This window comes from Anomaloglossus baeobatrachus, chromosome 12 (genome assembly GCF_048569485.1).
Source record: "Anomaloglossus baeobatrachus isolate aAnoBae1 chromosome 12, aAnoBae1.hap1, whole genome shotgun sequence".
Taxonomy (NCBI): domain Eukaryota; kingdom Metazoa; phylum Chordata; class Amphibia; order Anura; family Aromobatidae; genus Anomaloglossus; species Anomaloglossus baeobatrachus.
In genome coordinates, this window is record NC_134364.1 from 77,208,682 (window position 1) to 77,227,524 (window position 18,843).

Here is an 18,843-nt window from a genome sequence, read left to right on the forward strand (position 1 = left end):
TTCTCCTCTGAAACGACTGAATCTCATGGGAAATACAAAACCTTATAGTGACACAATAAGGCACCACATGAAATACTCATGGCTCAAGATACCACGCTGTAGACCAGTGGTCCCCAACCTTTCTGACCTTTAAAACCACATTCAGCTCTAAGAGAGGGTAGTGAGTCACATTCAACTCTGAGAGAGGGTCACGAGCCACATTCAGAGCTGAGAGAGGGTCACAAGCCACATTCAGTTCTGAAAGAGGGTTGCAAGCCACATTCAGCTCTGAGAGAGGGTTGAGAGCTACATTTAGCTGTGAGAGAGGGCTGCAAGCCACATCCAGCTCTGAGAGAGGGTCACGAGCCACATTCAGTTCTTAGAGAAGGTTGCAACCCACATTCAGCTTTGAGAGAGGGTTGTGAGCCACATTTAGCTGTGAGAGAGGGTTGTAAGCCACATTTAGGGCTGAGAAAGGGTCACGAGCCACATTCAGTTCTTAGACAGGGTTGCAAGCCACATTCAGCTCTGAGAGAGGGTCACAAGCCACATTCAGCTCTTAGAGAGCTTTGTGAGCCACTTTCAGCTCTGATAGAGGATTGCAAGCCACATTCAGCTCTGAGAGAGGGTTGTGAGCCAAATCCAGCTCTGATAGAGGGTCGTGAGCCACATTCAGCTGTGAGAGAGGGTCACGAGCCACATTCAGCTCTGAGAGAGCGTTGTGAGCCACATTCAGCTCTGATACAGGATTTCAAGCCACATTCAGCTGTGAAAGAGGAACACAAGCCACATTCAGCTCTGAGAGAGGGTTGTGAGCCACATTCAGCTGTGAGAGAGGGTCACAAACCACATTCAGAGCTGAGAGAGGGTCACAAGCCACATTCAGCTCTGAGAGAGGGTTGTGAGCCACATTCAGCTGTGAGAGAGAGTCACGAGCCACATTCAGCTCTGAGAGAGGGTTGTGAGCCACATCCAGCTCTGAGAGAGGGTCACGAGCCACATTCAGTTCTTAGAGAAGGTTGCAACCCACATTCAGCTTTGAGAGAGGGTTGTGAGCCACATTTAGCTGTGAGAGAGGGCTGTAAGCCACATTTAGGGCTGAGAAAGGGTCACGAGCCACATTCAGTTCTTAGACAGGGTTGCAAGCCACATTCAGCTCTGAGAGAGGGTCACAAGCCACATTCAGCTCTTAGAGAGCTTTGTGAGCCACTTTCAGCTCTGATAGAGGATTGCAAGCCACATTCAGCTCTGAGAGAGGGTTGTGAGCCAAATTCAGCTCTGATAGAGGGTCGTGAGCCACATTCAGCTGTGAGAGAGGGTCACGAGCCACATTCAGCTCTGAGAGAGCGTTGTGAGCCACATTCAGCTGTGAGAGAGGGTCACGAGCCACATTCAGCTCTGAGAGAGCGTTGTGAGCCACATTCAGCTCTGATACAGGATTTCAAGCCACATTCAGCTGTGAAAGAGGAACACAAGCCACATTCAGCTCTGAGAGAGGGTTGTGAGCCACATTCAGCTGTGAGAGAGGGTCACAAACCACATTCAGAGCTGAGAGAGGGTCACAAGCCACATTCAGCTCTGAGAGAGGGTTGTGAGCCACATTCAGCTGTGAGAGAGGGTCACGAGCCACATTGAGTTCTTAGAGAGGGTTGCAAGCCACATTCAGCTCTGAAAGAGGGTTGCGAGCCACGTTTAGATCCCACCCTTTACAGTAGTGACACCAGATAATGACATCCAAAGCTTTACCACATAAATCACCACACCAAGGCAATATACCAATATCCAGGGGTTCCTACCTCCATCCATATCTGCTATTCTGTGCTGGGCTACTCAGAAATGTCATCATCTGGAGACCTGCTCTTCATAGTGGTTTGCTCGACCTGGTGCAAAGAAACCTAGCTGGCAGACAACACATCATGGGCCCGCGAGCCATATGTGACTTTCAATCCTCAAGTTTGGGACCCTTGCTGTAGATGCTTGATCTGTCGCCCAACTAATTAAAACAACTCAAGAGTTCCTTTTCTTGCTCCAATTTTTATGGCAAAACATTTCTCCAGCTATCAGGTGATAAGAAGATATAAAATGACACATTGTGTTCTTTTGGGATTTTTTGTTGTTGTTCCTTTTATGTGTTTTCACTATTTTAAGCATTTATTTTGGTGCTGAAAACTCTGCGTTTGGCATTTTCTTTTTTTCTTTTCTATAGACCTCTCTATAGGGAAAAAACACCTATCATCTCAAAACAGTAGGCTGATAGCCACAAAAAAGCTTAAAATTTATGGTGTGTGTTAGAAGCCGAAGAAAGTGTATAAAGAAAGGTTAATAGAGGACCTGTCACCCGGCGAAAAGTGCTCAGTTTTCGGTCTTATTTTATATTAGCTAATTCACCAAGTATTCTGTTTTTTAATCCAATATGCTATATGGCTCCAAAAATCTGGACCTCTCTATTGTGTACATTTTTATGGTCTTTACCAAAGGGTCGTGGCTCACAGGATCCTCAGGGGCGTGTCTTTTGGCTGCACTGCATTATTGCCCTCTTGGTAAAGCGCATAGAAAATAGCAATACATACAAAAATCCATATTTCTGCAAACATATAGCGGATTTAATAAAAATAATAAAATTTTAAAAAAAACAATACATAGTGGAGCCTTGGGAATAAAATGAGACTTTGAACTAATGACAATATTATAAAAGAATTATATAGTGAAGTCTCGTTAACACATACCTAATATCACAGAGCGACCTCCTAGTGTCTTGATCCATTTACTTACAATGCCAGGCATGATTTAATGGTATAAGGCATAAATGGAATTTGGATATTGGTTTGAGGGGATGTCTGGCCTTGGGGCTCAAGTCTGCAGTCATTCTTTGTGACTTCACACTTCTGAATTCTCGCCGCGTTTATTCAGTGTGTGATGTCAGGATTTTCCGGTGACAGTGTCGGGAGCGGACAGTCATGTGACCGCAAGTGTGCAATATGCATACTGGCCACATGCCAACTAGACATGTCCGACATCACTCCATTAACTTTATTTGAGCAAGGCACATCAAAGTTGGCATGTGACTGCATGAATGCAAATCACATACTTGCAGTCACATTCCTAACTGCTCTAGGCACTAGTACTAGAGAATCTTGACAGCATGCACAGTGCGCACTGTGAAGATTCACAAGTCTGCAATCATATAAAGTGACTGCAGATTTGTAGCCCAAGGCCAGATCCCCCCTTTAAAGCATTATAAAAAAAACATAATACACACACACTTTTTTGCACTGTGCATTGCGTTTATTTTTCATTAATATATATTTTTGTTATGGAAATGATTCATTGACTCCTATAGAAGAGTGTTGTAGGCATTCTCTTTAATCTGTCCTGAGGTCATTGTGCAGGGGGAGAAGGTGTGCTGTGACCATCTCCAATGGTGGATGCTGTGTCCATGTACAAGTGTTACCTTTCAGTGTTGTGGGTTTTCTCCCATCTTCCACATGCCCATTTACCACCCCATGACTTGTCACCAAGCAATGCATTAGCAGGATGCAGATCAGCTGTTGAAGGACACCTGTGCTTGCCATCATGGTGCCCCTGTAGACACCAGCACTTGGCTGGCACTCATAGGAGGCTGTGATTTTTACTATATAGAATCAGATGATTAAATTACATGAATGAGGGCAGAATATGACACCATATCCAACAATTGTAAAAACGACACCTTAAACAAGAATTTGCATAACAAGGAAACTAAGGGGTAACGTAGTCATGGTCCTGTACGTGACCAAATAGTCAAAAACAAGTCAAAACAACTTCTTGCAAAAGTATAAAAAATATTTATTACATGATTCAATTACAAGAAGTGACATACAAAAACAAGAGTCAAAGAGTCAAATAGCAATTTATCAGGCTTTTAAGGAGTGTCACTGATGACAAATCACATAGGGCCAACACTCAACATGTGGCGACAGTATGTATAAATGGACAGTATTTAATAATTATATGGATAAACCCAGTATGGATAAATTATTAAAGTGTAAAAACTCTAGACATGTCTATAAAGCATTATTACCATACATTACAGAACAGCCATAGGCTAAAGTGGAGACTCTATAGAGAAACTTCCATATAGTAATTACTCCAAGACGAGAGTATGTACAAATGGATAGTATTAAACAGTTATATAAATAGACCCAGCATGGATAAATTAGGTTACTAAAGTGTAAAAACTATAGACATGTCTGTAAAACATTATAACCATACATTAAAGAACAGCCATAAGGTAAGGTGGGGACTCCATAGAGAGACTCCCATATAGTAATTACTCCAGGTTAACGCAATGCTAATATCCTAAGCCTATGAGCCAGACCATAACCATCATTCACTCACCCATAGTGGCCAGAGGAGCCCAAGGAAAACGTGCCCCGACGCGCACGTTTCGATCACTTCTTCAGGGGGTCATAAAGTTTTACCCTTTAGTAATCTGATTTATCCATACTGGGTTTATCCATATAATTATTTAATACTGTTCCTTTATACATAGTCTCGCCACATGTGGGGTGTTGGCCCTATGTGATTTGTCATCAGTGACACTCCTTAAAAGCCTGATAATTGTTATTTGACTTTGACTCTTGTTTTTGTATGTCACTTCTTGTAATTGAATCATGTAATAAATATTTTTTATATTTTTGCAAGAAGTTGTTTTGACTTGTTTTTGACTATTTGGTCACGTACAGGACAATGACTACGTTACCCCTTAGTTCTCTTGGTATGCATGATCACATGATTGTGGATTTAGTAGGACTAAAATCTAAACTAAAAAAAAAATGTTTAAAAAAAAATTGTCATCACCACCAACCCTTTCCTCCTATTAAAAATAAAAAATATATATAAAAAAAAAACATGTTTCATGACTGTGTCCATAAAGTTCAGATTTTTCAAAATATAAATTTCTTTTGATCAGTAAATGTCATAAAAAGAAAGGAATCAAGACGCTGACATTGCATTTTTTCAGTCACTGCAAAAAATACGATAAGAGGTGATGAAAACATTGTATATACTTCAACATAGAGTCAATAAAAATGGGAGCTTGTCATGCTAAAAAATCAAGCCCTCATCCAGCTTTATCAACATGAGAAGTAAAATGTTAAAGGTATCGGAAAATGGTTACACAAGTGAATACATTTTTTTTTTTTTGCACAAATGTACAGGTTTGTTTTTTCATTGCTTAGAGGGAACATGTCATGTAAAAAATGCTATTAACCTTCAGATATGGGGTTAATCTGCAGGTTAATAGCGGTCTTACACCGTGCGGATGCTACACTGAGAGCTGGCTGCTGGGAGGAAATTAACTTTATTCCTTCCAGCACCTCTTGACTTTCAGTCATAGGGTCACAACTGGCACGGGTGCAGTCAGTACTCAGTACATAGTGAGCGGCAGCTATAACTGCACCCTGGAACTGACTGACAGCCGCCTCAGCAGTGCCTTAGTTCAGAGCCGGCTGTCAGTCAGTTAAAGGGTGTGGTTACAGCTACAGCTCACATTGTACTGAGTTGTAACTTTTCGTCGCACCCCTATGACTGAAAGCCAGAAGCTGCCAGGAGGAATATAGTTAATTTTCTCCTGGAAGCGGAGCTCTCAGTGTGGCGGCTGCATAGTGTCAGAACAGTATTAACATGCAGATTAACCCTATTTCTGCAGCTTTACATGACAAGTTCCCTAAAGGGAATTTGTCAGCAGGTTTTTGCTATGTAGGCTGAAGACAGGAATTAAAACAAAGAATGCAGGGATGCCTGTCTTGTCAAAGTCCGATCTGTTGTTTATTTGCTAAATGTGTTTAAGCAGCAGGACCCTTATCATTGCTTGAACTACCAAGTCCAGCACGCCCCTTCCGCTGACTGACATCTCACTGTCAATCTCTATAGAGAGCCTGGTGTGGGCAGGAATAGCTCTCTCAGATTTGCTAGATGGTTAACACTAAAAATTGTGATTGTATCAGAACTGCTGCTGCCAGTAATCTAAGTGATACATCATTGGATTCAGAGTCTCTTTCCCTACATCATGATGAGGTAGCAAAAACCTGCTGACAGATTCCCTTTAAATAGAAGAAAAACTGCTCCAGCCAGTAATCTAAGTAATACATCATTGGATTCAGAGTCTCTTTCCCTACATCATGATGAGGTAGTAAAAACCTGCTGACAAATTCACTTTAAATAAAAAATAACTATACAACTTTGGTACTGCCATAATTGTATTAACCCACGGAAACATGTTTTCAGGTCTATTTTTGCTAGCTTGTGAATGTCGTAATAAAACCGCAAAACATTTGAGACAGATTTGCTTCTTTTATTTTTTTCTTATTTAGCAATTTTATTTGGAATTTGTTCTGCTATGTTCCACTAGATTGAATTGTAAAATGAATGGTATCATTCATAACTACAACCCGTCACGCAAAAAACGAGCCCTCAAATAGTTATGTTGACGGTAAAATAAAAAAAAATCATGGCTCTTGGAAGTTGGGAAAATAAATGAATTTGCAAAAATGGAAAATAGCCCTGTTGGGAAATTATATATATATATATATATATATATATATTTATATATATATATATACTCTGGAGATCAAAATTAGAGAACAACACACAATAATGTGATTGTATCCTAACATGAGGAAACTCGCAGTATTTTCCGTTTATTTCATAAATTGAATTTATTATACAGCGCATGATAAAAATGTAGATGAGATTAATGAAAAAGAACAAGGATCAAAATTACAGAACACTTTACCTGCAAGTTATCGGTGTTAATCTGGCTCCTGGTGCTAACATCCTTAATTATCTGACAAACCCTATGTAACTGGCAGCCTAACTTTCCAGATTGCACTGACTTTTCAAAAATGGTGACCAAAGTGACTGAAACCCTCCGGCAGCAGGTTGTCCAGATGAAGGCAAAAGGGGTGACCCTATCAGCCATAGCAAGAGAAGTTGGTCATTCCAAGTCGGTGATTTCAAGAATATTGCATCTTTACAACATCACAAACTCTTAATAGTTTTGTATATTGCATATGTGTGAAATAGTGATGTGCGCGGCTATAACCTGTATGTAATCTTAATGAATAAGGTTGTGTCGTGCTTTGGTTATCCTTTGCTTGACATCTGCAGTAATCTTACTTGTATGTGTAGATGGCTCTTCTATTCCTTTGTCAGAGTCCTTTTTTGCATAGTTCTTCATTTCCAGCTCTCACTTGGAAAGTTTTCCATTGTTTTTGCATGAGGCTATAAGGGAGCAGAGGATGTCGTCCCACCAGAACCCAAATCCATGACAAGTCCAAAGACTGCAGTGCCATCAATATTATAAAGGGGCAATGCAATGTTAGGGTAAGGTTACATGTCCTGTAATCATCCATTAGAATGGATCCATTGAGAAACTGATTGCTGCCGGATCGATTTCTTTAACATGGGAGTCTATGGACAAGGGATCCGTTAATGGATTGCTATTTAGCCATCCATTGTACTTGTATTTGTAACGGATCCGTTACAAAAGGACGATAAATAGCAATCCGTTAACGGATCCGTTCTCCATAGATTCCATATGTTAAAGACAGATCCGGCCGACATCCTTTATTTAACAACGGACAAAAAAGTTGTACAACGTTTCTGCAAATGAATCCATGACAACGAATATCTACAGGACATGTGAACCCAGCCTTAGGCCCCCTTCACACGCATGTGTCTCCGGTACGTGCTAGGTCCGTGCCCGCATGTACCGGAGACACGGGCACACGTAAACCCATTAAAATCAATGGGTTTATGTGAACGCACGTGTGCAGCCATTGGCCCGTGCCTCCGTGTGGAGCAAACGTGTGTCCGTGTGCTCCACACGGATGCATGTCCGTTTTTCTCCGGCAGCACGGGTGTCACACGGCCCGCATACAGACTACACGGATGTAGTGTGGATGTGGTCCCGTGTGACACGCGGTGGAGAAAACTCACGTTCCAGAGAAAAAAATAACAAAACATTACTCACCTTCTCCAGCCCTGCTGTCTCTGCCGCTGCTGTCACTTGCTGCCGACCCCAGCTCATTATGCTGATTTAATATTCACTTCACTGCGGGCCGGAAGCAGCAGCAGCGGGGAGTCGGCAAGACCGGAGACCGAAGATCAGCACCACGGACAGCAACGCCAGGGACAGGTGAGCAGATAGTTCCCGTTCTCCGTGTGTTATCACGGATAACACACGGAGAACACACGTAGTGCCATAAACATGGGATACGGAGGGGAAAACGCACCTTTGACACGTCCGTGAAACACATGTGTGATTTTCACAGACATGTGAAGGGGGCCTTAGATGGTGTTTAATGCTTATATATGATGGCCGTACAAGTAAAGGCACCATACATATTAGATTAAATTTGGCTGATGTCACCAATATTGACTGGTTGATGTGTATGGGGGCACTGGACAACCTATCTTTGGAGATCATCATCGGAGAACGGGCCGCGATGGCTATCAGCCAAATGTTTAGCCAACGCATTATCCATCCGGCAGCCATCTGATGTATGACCGGCGTCACTAGAAGAGTCACTTCTATATACATTCTCCGCAGTGGAGCATCATTGGGTACCATGGCATTTAATAGTAAGGGGTGGGCATGTGTGCTCTTTGCTGGTCCTCCAAAGCTTCAAGTTAAATCTTCCATCATTGCCAATTTGTATGAAACATTGATATTGACTTTCATGAATAAAAGATCGTTTCACGGTGTCACAGATAGATATTATATACATTAATAAGTGTCTACGATGAGGAATATACATAATGGGAATTCAGGGTGACTGACAAGAGGAAAATATATGAGATCTGCCGAGTCTGAGGGATTTTTTTCAGTCTTCGTCTGCGGTTTGTCCTTGTGTCTCTTGCACTGATGTGAGCAGAGAGTGAAGAACCTGAATCCATCAGATTATTGGGTTATTCATTCGTGCAGTCTCCGCTCTTGAGAGAACAAACAATTTGTTTGTGTAATTATGACCCAATCAACAAAATATAAGTAAAAGTCACAGACTGTCGCTTTTGCTTCACACTGTAGACTCGCAAATCGCCTTTATTTCAGTATATTCAATGTACAAATGTGTGAACTAAACAAAAATATATCACGAGCATGGGGGCTCTTTTTGGGTATGTGTGCTGGCCGCCATTTTTAGAAATAAATCATAATCAATGTGGCTTTTCACATTGTTTATTTTGTGGACCGATTGCAAAAAAATAAAATAAATATGAGGCATGCCCTACTTTGATCAGTATTGTGGGACAAACTTGCCAGTGCAAATTGTATGAAAGAAAGGCCATAGCACACAAATGTCACCCGTGTGCTTTGTATGATGCCGATTAATGAGTAAGAGAAGCTAAGAATTGTTTTTTCTTCAAACGAGAAAAATGTATCCAATAGGGATAGAAACTGGTGCATCGATCAGAAATGGATCCAGCAAGGATGATAAAAACTGGTGCCGATCAGAAATGGATCCAGCAAGGATGATAAAAACTGGTGCCGATCAGAAATGGATCCAGCAAGGATGATAAAAACTGGTGCCGATCAGAAATGGATCCAGCAAGGATGATAAAAACTGGTGCCGATCAGAAATGGATCCAGCAAGGATGATAAAAACTGGTGCATCGATCAGAAATGGATCCAGCAAGGATGATAAAAACTGGTGCCGATCAGAAATGGATCCAGTAAGGATGGTAAAAACTGAAGTCCTGAGCAAAGATGGATCAACAAGGATGGTAAAAACCAGTGCGCAAATCAAAAATGGATCCAACAAAGGTGGTAAAAACCAGTGCACGGATCAATAATGGGTCCAATAAAGGTAGTAAAAACAGGTGAGTTGACCAAAAATTGATCCAACAAAGATGATAAAAACTGGTGCGCAGATCAAAAATGAATCCAATAAAGATAGTAAAACCAGTGTGCGGATCAAAAATGGATCCAACAAAAATGGTAAAAACCGGTGTGCGGATCAAAAATGGATCCAACAAAGATGGTAAAAGATGTGCTGATCAAAAATGGATCCAACAAAGATGGTAAAAGATGTGCTGATCAAAAATGGATCCAACAAAGATGGTAAAAACCGGTGTGCGGATCAAAAATGGATCCAACAAAGATGGTAAAAACCGGTGTGCGGATCAAAAATGGATCCAACAAAGATGGTAAAAGATGTGCTGATCAAAAATGGATCCAACAAAGATGGTAAAAGATGTGCTGATCAAAAATGGATCCAACAAAGATGGTAAAAACCGGTGTGCAGATCAAAAATGGATCCAACAAAGCTGGTAAAAACTGGTGCTCAGATCAAAAATGGATCCAACAAAGATGGTAAAAACCGGTATGCTGATCAAAAATGGATCTAACAAAAATGGTAAAAACAGATGGGCAGATCAAAAATGGATCCAACAAAGATGGTAAAAACCTGATGTGCTAACCAAAAATGGATCAAAAAAAGATGGTAAAAAACGATGCACAGATCAAAAATGGATCCAGCACACTAAAAAATATCTGTTTTTCACAAGAAGAAAAACCCCTCTGACATGTGAAACCGACCTATTAGGTAGATGAGTATCTTACTGACAGACACCCTTTAAGATAAGTTATACGATTATGATTGCTGAGGGTCTGACCTCTGGGATCCCACCCATTTTGAGAGAAAGGGAGCATGATCCAGATTGTTGTTTGGGTGCTCCTGCCCACATGCGCGCGGTGGAGGGACTGGGTGCGTAGTTCTTAAGGTGAGATTTTTTTGGTGTAAAATCTGAAGATCACAAGACCCCCTGTCAATCAGAGAGGTGACACTCCTACCGTTACTGATATGTCATCTGAAAAGAAACATTCCAGCTCACTTGTACTTTCTTTCTATAACTATACTTTTCCATGATTCCTTGACTACCTTGTAGAGGGCAGTGCAGTGTGCATAATACCGCATCTGTCCATGGTGCTGAATATAAAAGGTTTACACTCACTTTATTATTCTTTTATAATTCAGGTATGAGTATAAGGCTATGTGTCCACGGGAGAATGTAGCTGCAGATTTTTCTGCATCAAAATCCGCATCTTTCCCGCAAAATCCGCACCTTTGCAAAGCTGCGGATTTGCCGCGGATTTACCACGGAATTGCCGCAGATTTGATGCGGATTTTGGTGCGGATTTTTTTTTTTTCCCCCCAATTTAAGGCTATGTGCCCACGCTGCGGAAAATGCGCAGATTTTGCCGCGGATTTCTCGCGGAAAAACCGCGGATTTTCCAGAAATCTGCAGCACAGCTACTCCCCAGCCATTTCTATGGCATTTAAGAAATGCTGTGCCCACGCTGCGGATTTTTCCGCAGCGGAAATCGTGCAGATTTTCGTGCGGAAAAATCTGCAGCATGTTAATTATTGTTGCGGATTTTCGTGCGGAATTTGCCTATTCAATTGAATAAAAAAAAAAAACGCAAAATCCGCAACAAAATCCGTGTCAAATCCGCACAAAATCTGCACCTATGAAAAGGTGCGGATTCCGGGGGAAAGCTGCGGATTTTGATGCAGAAAAATCCGCAGATACAGAGTCCCGTGGGCACATAGCCTTAAAGCCAAAATCCGGATGAAAATCTGCAACAATAATTGACATGTTGCAGATTTTTCCGGATCAAAATCCGCACGAAATCCGCTGCGGAAAAATCCGCAGCGTGGGCACAGCATTTCCAAAATGCCATAGAAATGGCTGGGAAGTGCCTGAGCTGCAGATTTTCGGGAAATCCGCGGCTTTTCCGCGAGAAATCCGCGGCAAAATCCACGCATTTTCCGCAGCGTGGGCACATAGCCTAACATTAACACGTAGTATATTGGCTTGCTAAAATCACTTGGCTGATAGATTATTTTAACCTAGAAATAAGTGTTTCATCATCTCCCTGCTCATTGTCCTATGAGATACAATACATATATCAGAGTCAAATTAATTTGGTTCTCTAAAGTGCGGTTATTATAATATGTCCTTATTGTGGTACTTTGTGTGATTAAAGATGTTAAAACCATTGGTAAAAAAAAACCCAGTGACAATAGACAATATTATTTATTACTTTAAAGGGAATCTAATAGTAAGTTTTTGTTATGTAATCTGAGAGTAGCATGATGTATCGGCTGAGAGCCTGATTCCAGTGATGTGTGACTTACTGGGCTGCATTTTGCTGTTTCAAAACAATGAATCAGCAAGAGATTATCATCAGAGGACTAGCTATCTCATGCCATGTAGTCCTCCTGCTCTACGTAACTCCGCCCCAACCACTGATTAGCAACTTTCTACCTATGCACAGTGTACACATGAAGCTGCCAATCAGTGGTGTGGGCAGGGTTATATAGAGCTCAGAAATCAGAGAACAGGTACATCTAAAGCAGAGAAAATAGTGACTTTATTAAAATGACAGCACGCAGCCTCATAAGGGATATATTGCTGGAATCAGGGTCTTTGCCCTAACATTATGCTGTTCACATAGCAAAAAGCTGGAGACAGATTTCTCTTAATCTTGTCTTTCAGATAACCTTTCTGATTAGGTTTAAAGTATAACAACACATTACTTGATTTTAGGCAAAGGGCTGTTATAGACTATTTTATGACACATATTGTATGTGAAAAAGTCAATGTGATTATTTCAAAGGAAAATGAGTCTGTCTTCAATGGACATTGGTTAAAGGGAACCTGTCAGTTCTGTGGCGCCCCTGAGGCTTCAGTCGCCCAGGGTACTGCATCTCTTTTAAGATGTAGTACTCATCCCGGGTAAGGAGAGGTTAATCGCTGGTGAGTCTCACATTCTCCACACCACAAACAGATGCCTTCCCACTGGGGGGAAGGCCTAGGGTAGGCTGGGAATGGCCATCATGAAGCATGGGACTTTCCCGGTCACTGGGGGGCGGGCACCACTTGGGGAAAAGGGAAGAAGCACCTTCACACATAGTCAGTTAGCCCCGAGCACAGCATGGGGTGAGATGCACCTAGGACCTTGGTCCAATCTTCTACTCACACTTCTGGGAGCGCCATAGGACCCGTGGCTTGGAGCATCCAGCTCAGCCCAAGTTCTCTACAGCTACATGTGATTCCAGGGTCTGCGGTGAGTGCAGGAAACACCCGCAACCCGTTCAATATTCCACCTACACTGGGATAGGAAGGACCCCGACCAGAAAGGACTCACAGTGGGTACACCGGCGGTGACCTCGAATTGCTCAGGTTTGGCTGGGGCCCATCACAGCAGCGGCCAGTGCTTCGGAAGTGGCAAACGGCTTACTTAAAGAACTGTGAGTAAAACACCTGGAAACCGCAGAGACTGTGTCAGTCTGTCATTCCCTGTGCCACTGCCCCGCACTACGGCTCCTGCCATTACTACTCCCCTCATCATTCTCCCCAGGGCCCACTCCACCTGTGGGGATCATAAACACCATGGCAGCTACTACCATCCGCCCTGAAGGATAGCGACAGCAGCGGCGGCTATTCCCTGGCCACATACCGGAGGTGGTGTAACGAAAACAACTTCCATCTTCCTTATTCCCCCTCTCCCTCGTGTACACCTCGGGGTCACGAAGCCGGGCAGGGACACCCGTGACATCTCCCTGATCCTCCCTGGCCCGGCGACGAGTATTTTCCCCCGACAACCTGGGGTGCTACAGTTCTGGGTGCATATTGCTAATCCCTGCCTAACTGTCCCTGTATCTAGTAGCACAGATAAAGGGATCTTTAGAAAAAGTATTTCTAAAGATCCTTTCTGGTATGCTAATGAGCGAGGGGACTAGTCGTAAAGGCCGTTAGTTCCTGTGCTCATTCCATCCTCTTAACATGTTAGCATGCCCACAGGGGCGTATTAACATGCTATTCAATGAAGCGTCATCATCGGCAGTAACTTGCGTACCTGTATCCATTGCATCACCACAGAACACTGTGCAAAGGGTTAGTGCGCATGATGAGAAGTCTCTGGCACTACACCAGTTTGAAGTCGGGGCACGTACACCAAGCTTCATAGTGTGCGTGACCGGAAATCCGGGATCATGCACACTGAGCCAAAATCTAGCATCAGGCACAGTGGCAGCAGAGGTGAGCGCAACCATCCCCTGCACATTATTAGCATGTTAGCACGCCCACAGGAGTGTGCTTACATACTAAGAGGGCCGACTAGCCAAAGGAACTAAGGCCCTTATGACTAGTTTTGGCCTCATTAGCATATCATAAAGGATCTTTAGAAATGCTTTTTCTAAAGATCTCTTTATCTATGCTTCTAGATACAGGGACGGTTAGGCAGGGATTAGCAATATACACCCAGAACTGCTCATGGTGTATACAGGACCTGACACGTTCACTTTAAAGAGGTGGTCCACTCCAATGCATAGTGACCACAACAATTTACAGGTGAAAAAGAAGTTTTTTGTCCAAATACCTTCTGTTGCTAGTTGTGCCTGTGAACAGCGCTATCGCTGTCCGTTCAGTTCCCATCATGTGACCTCTGATGTCCGATTATGTCACATCAAGCTCCGGAATTGGAAGCTTACCTGGCATCACTGAGGTGGGCGTGGGCGCTGTTACATCGCACGTCAAAGCCAAGCATTCTGAGCGCGCTCTCCTTCACTGCTTTCCTTAACAGAGCGCCGCAAGCACGTGCAATGCTGGGCTGTGACTTGCGGTCAAACTCCTCCCCTCCCACAGCCTAGCCACTCAAGGATCCTGGGCTCCGCCTTGGTCATGCCAGGTCAACTTCCAATTCCAGAAGTTGACCTGACATCACCAGATATCGGAGGCCGCGGCAGCCTGGGTTACAAGACGGAGATGAGCGGACAGCAATAGCGCTACTCACAGGCACAATTGGTAGCAGAAAGTATTTGGAAAAAGCTTTCTCTCACAGCTTTAAATGGATGTGGCCACTTTACATTGTAGTGGACCACCTCTAACATATTGGAACCCATGTTGTCAACAGTCACTGCTTTTGCCAGGTCACCGACTTATGCATTGATCTGTGAACTGCTACTTTTTTGTATGTGTTTATGTATCACTCATCACTAGTTACAAGTACCGAGCACCTGAGCATGGTAGAGCTCGCTCATCACTAGTTACGAGTACCGAGCACCTGAGCATGGTAGTGCCCGCTCATCACTAGTTACCAGTACTGAGCACCCGAGCATGGTAGTGCCCGCTCATCACTAGTTACGAGTACTGAGCACCCGAGCATGGTAGTGCCTGCTCATCACTAGTTACCAGTACTGAGCACCCGAGCATGGTAGTGCCCGCTCATCACTAGTTACGAGTACTGAGCACCTGAGCATGGCAGTGCTCACTCATCGCTAGTTACGAATACTGAGCACCTGAGCATGGTAGTGTCCGCTTATCACTAGTTACCAATACTGAGCACCCGAGCATCGTAGTGCTCGCTCATCACTAGTTACCAGTACTGAGCACCTGAGCATGGTAGTGCTCACTCATCACTAGTTACGAGTACTGAGCACCTGAGCATGGTAGTGCTCACTCATCATTAGTTACGAATACTGAGCACCTGAGCATGGTAGTGCTCACTCATCATTAGTTACGAGTACTGAGCACCTGAGCATGGTAGTGTCCGCTCATCACTAGTTACGAGTACTGAGCACCCGAGCATGGTAGTGCCCGCTCATCACTAGTTACGAGTACTGAGCACCTGAGCATGGCAGTGCCTGCTCATCACTAGTTACGAGTACTGAGCACCTGAGCATGGCAGTGCTCACTCATCACTAGTTACGAATACTGAGCACCCGAGCATGGTAGTGCCCGCTCATCACTAGTTACGAGTACTGAGCACCTGAGCATGGCAGTGCTCACTCATCACTAGTTACCAGTACTGAGCACCTGAGCATGGTAGTGCCCGCTCATCACTAGTTACGAGTACTGAGCACCTGAGCATGGCAGTGCCTGCTCATCACTAGTTACGAGTACTGAGCACCCGAGCATGGTAGTGCCCGCTCATCACTAGTTACGAGTACTGAGCACCTGAGCATGGCAGTGCCTGCTCATCACTAGTTACGAGTACTGAGCACCTGAGCATGGCAGTGCTCACTCATCACTAGTTACGAGCACCTGAGCATGGCAGTGCCTGCTCATCACTAGTTACGAGTACCGAGCATCCGAGCATGGCTGTGCCCGCTCATCACTAATTACAAGTACCGACTCAAGCACCCGAGCATGGTAGTGCTCACTCATCACTAGTTACAAGTACAGAGCACCCGAGCATGGTAGTGCCCGCTCATCACTAGTTACGAGTACTGAGCAAATGAGCATGGTAGTGCCCACTCATCACTAGTTACGAGTACCGAGCACCTGAGCATGGTAGTGCCCGCTCATCACTAGTTAGGAGTACTGAGCAAATGAGCATGGTAGTGCCCGCTCATCACTAGTTATGAGTACTGAGCACCCGAGCATGGTAGTGCTCATTCATTAGTAGTTACGAGTACGGTGCGCCCGAGAATGGTAGTGCATGGTCATCACTAATTTGCACCAAATAATCTAAGTGTGACAAGATGTTTGATAAATTTCACTCATCTATCTGGTTCAGTTTCTCCATTTTCTATATCAGTCCCCCACAGGAATATGAAATACAAATTTTTTTGTGATTTTTTTTAATTTTCAATTCATACATCTTGTTTGAACTACAACCCTGGGATTGAAAAAAGTCTAAACATTTGCTATATTTAGTCTCCCAACCTGGTGACCTCCAGCTGCCTTCTCTATTCTGATCAGCTTTGTCATCCTCCTGCTTCCAAAATGGTCACCACAGTGGCATGGAGAACAGAGTGGCAGGTCTAAACTACATCTCTCTGCCTTTCTTATCCCAAGGAAAAGGAAAAGTAGGGGACGTATGCTGTAAACTCAATTTCTACTCCTGTCCTGACATGACATTCTGAGTAGTGATGAGTGAGCACTACCATGCTCAGTACTCGGAATGTTTAGTGATGAGCGAGCACTACCATACTCAGTTCTTGTAACAACTAATGATAAGTGAGCACTGAGTGCTCGCTACTTGTTAAGAGCAGTTGGATGCTTGGATGGGCGTGACTCTTAATGGAAGTCATTGGAGAACTTGAGCATTTTTCCAGATTTTGTGGAGAATGCTTGAGTTCTCATTGCCTTCCATTATACTCGGTACACGAGTTGCGCCCATCCAAGCATCCAACTACTCTTAACACGTACTGGGCACCGGAGCATGGTAGTGCTCGCTCATCACTAGTTACCAGCATGAAGCAACGAAGAATGTAGTACCTACTCATTACTAGTCGTTCCGAGTACTGAGCACCTGAGCATGGTAGTGCTCTCCCATCACTAACTGTTACGAATACTGAGCATGGTAGTGCTCGCTCAACACTAGTCGTTACAAATACTGAGCACTCAAGCATGGTAGTGCTCGCTCATCAGTAGTTACGAGCACCAAGCACCGAAGCATGGTAGTGCCCACTCATTACTAGTCGTTACGAATACTGACCACCTGAGCATGGTAGTGCTCTCCCATCACTAACTGTTATGAGTACTGAGCATGGTAGTGCTCGCTCAACACTAGTCATTACAAATACTGAGCACTGAAGCATGGTAGTGCTCGCTCATCACTAGTTACAAGAACCGAGCACCCAAGCATGGTAGTGCCCACTCATCACTAGTTACAAGAACCGAGCACCCAAGCATGGTAGTGCTCGCTCATCACTAGTTACAAGAACCAAGCACCCAAGCATGGTAGTGCCCGCTCATCACTAATTCTCATGTGACCATGGAAGATAATAAAAGGGCATGGTGGTAATGTCAGTGTGGACGGCATGTCATTGCTCCAGCCTAGAAAACAAGGGCTAACAGGGACTGGGAAAATATATCTCTTGGAGCTGCAAAAGATTTCAAAGGTAAGGATAAGTACATTTTTTTGTGCCATGTATAGCTTGGAGTTTTACAAAATGTTGTAAAAGTCTACCACTTAACATGCTTTATTACTGACATGAATGACTGGCGTCACAATGATTTTCATTTGTCACAAAAATTGCAACAGATTTTCTAGACATGATCTGCTAAAGGTGGCAGGTTGGTTATGTAAGACACAGGCATGTTTATTGGGGATTCAATGTGCTTTAATTTCAGTCTTCGAACACGTCTCCATTGAGCCTGTAGAACTGCACGCAGTTGGCTCCTTCCTGGAGGCAACAGTGCGCGGCAGAAAAGTAATTATGTACCGAATGTGGGTATACAAAAACACATGGTGATACAACATATTAAAAAAATCTAACAATATTGATCATTTCTTCTCTCGCCTGATTGGAAGACTCAAGGTTTATACATTTAGAAGGCTTACATCGTATGACTCATCCGGACATCATTCTTCTGTGTTTTTCATGGATAGCACTTGTACCTACTATAGTTTTTGAGTCTATGGAGCTGTTCATATGTCTGTGATTTTGATGGAGTGATCTGTGCAAAATCGGGAAACATTCAATATTGTTCCGAGTGATTGATCAAACTTTTGCAATGTAAAGTCTTGGTCCGTGAAAAGTGGGAGAGCACTAGGATTCCATCGGAGTGTTGTGCGTTTTTCATGGGCTGCTAGATAGAGAAAGGTGATGAAACATTTTTTTCACATATGCGAAAAACTGATGAAAATTGGACCAAACTATGATGAAACTCAGATGAAAAAGTCTGATGAAAATCAGTGTTCTTTTGTACATAGAGTCTGAATGAGTCCTTACACTTATGGTAAAAATGTGATTATCCAGTCACCCCAGGGAAACACAGCGGCACTCACCACTCATTGCCATCACACATCTATATGTGGTAATGGAGATATAAGTAGTAAACAACACTGATTGGTGAGTGCTGCTG

At 43.4% G+C, this 18,843-nt stretch overlaps 1 pseudogene; it reads left to right on the forward strand.

Moving 5' to 3' along the window:
- The window catches only part of LOC142257559 (uncharacterized), a 49,646-nt pseudogene that overhangs the window by 14,562 nt on the left and 16,241 nt on the right, over positions 1-18,843 (forward strand).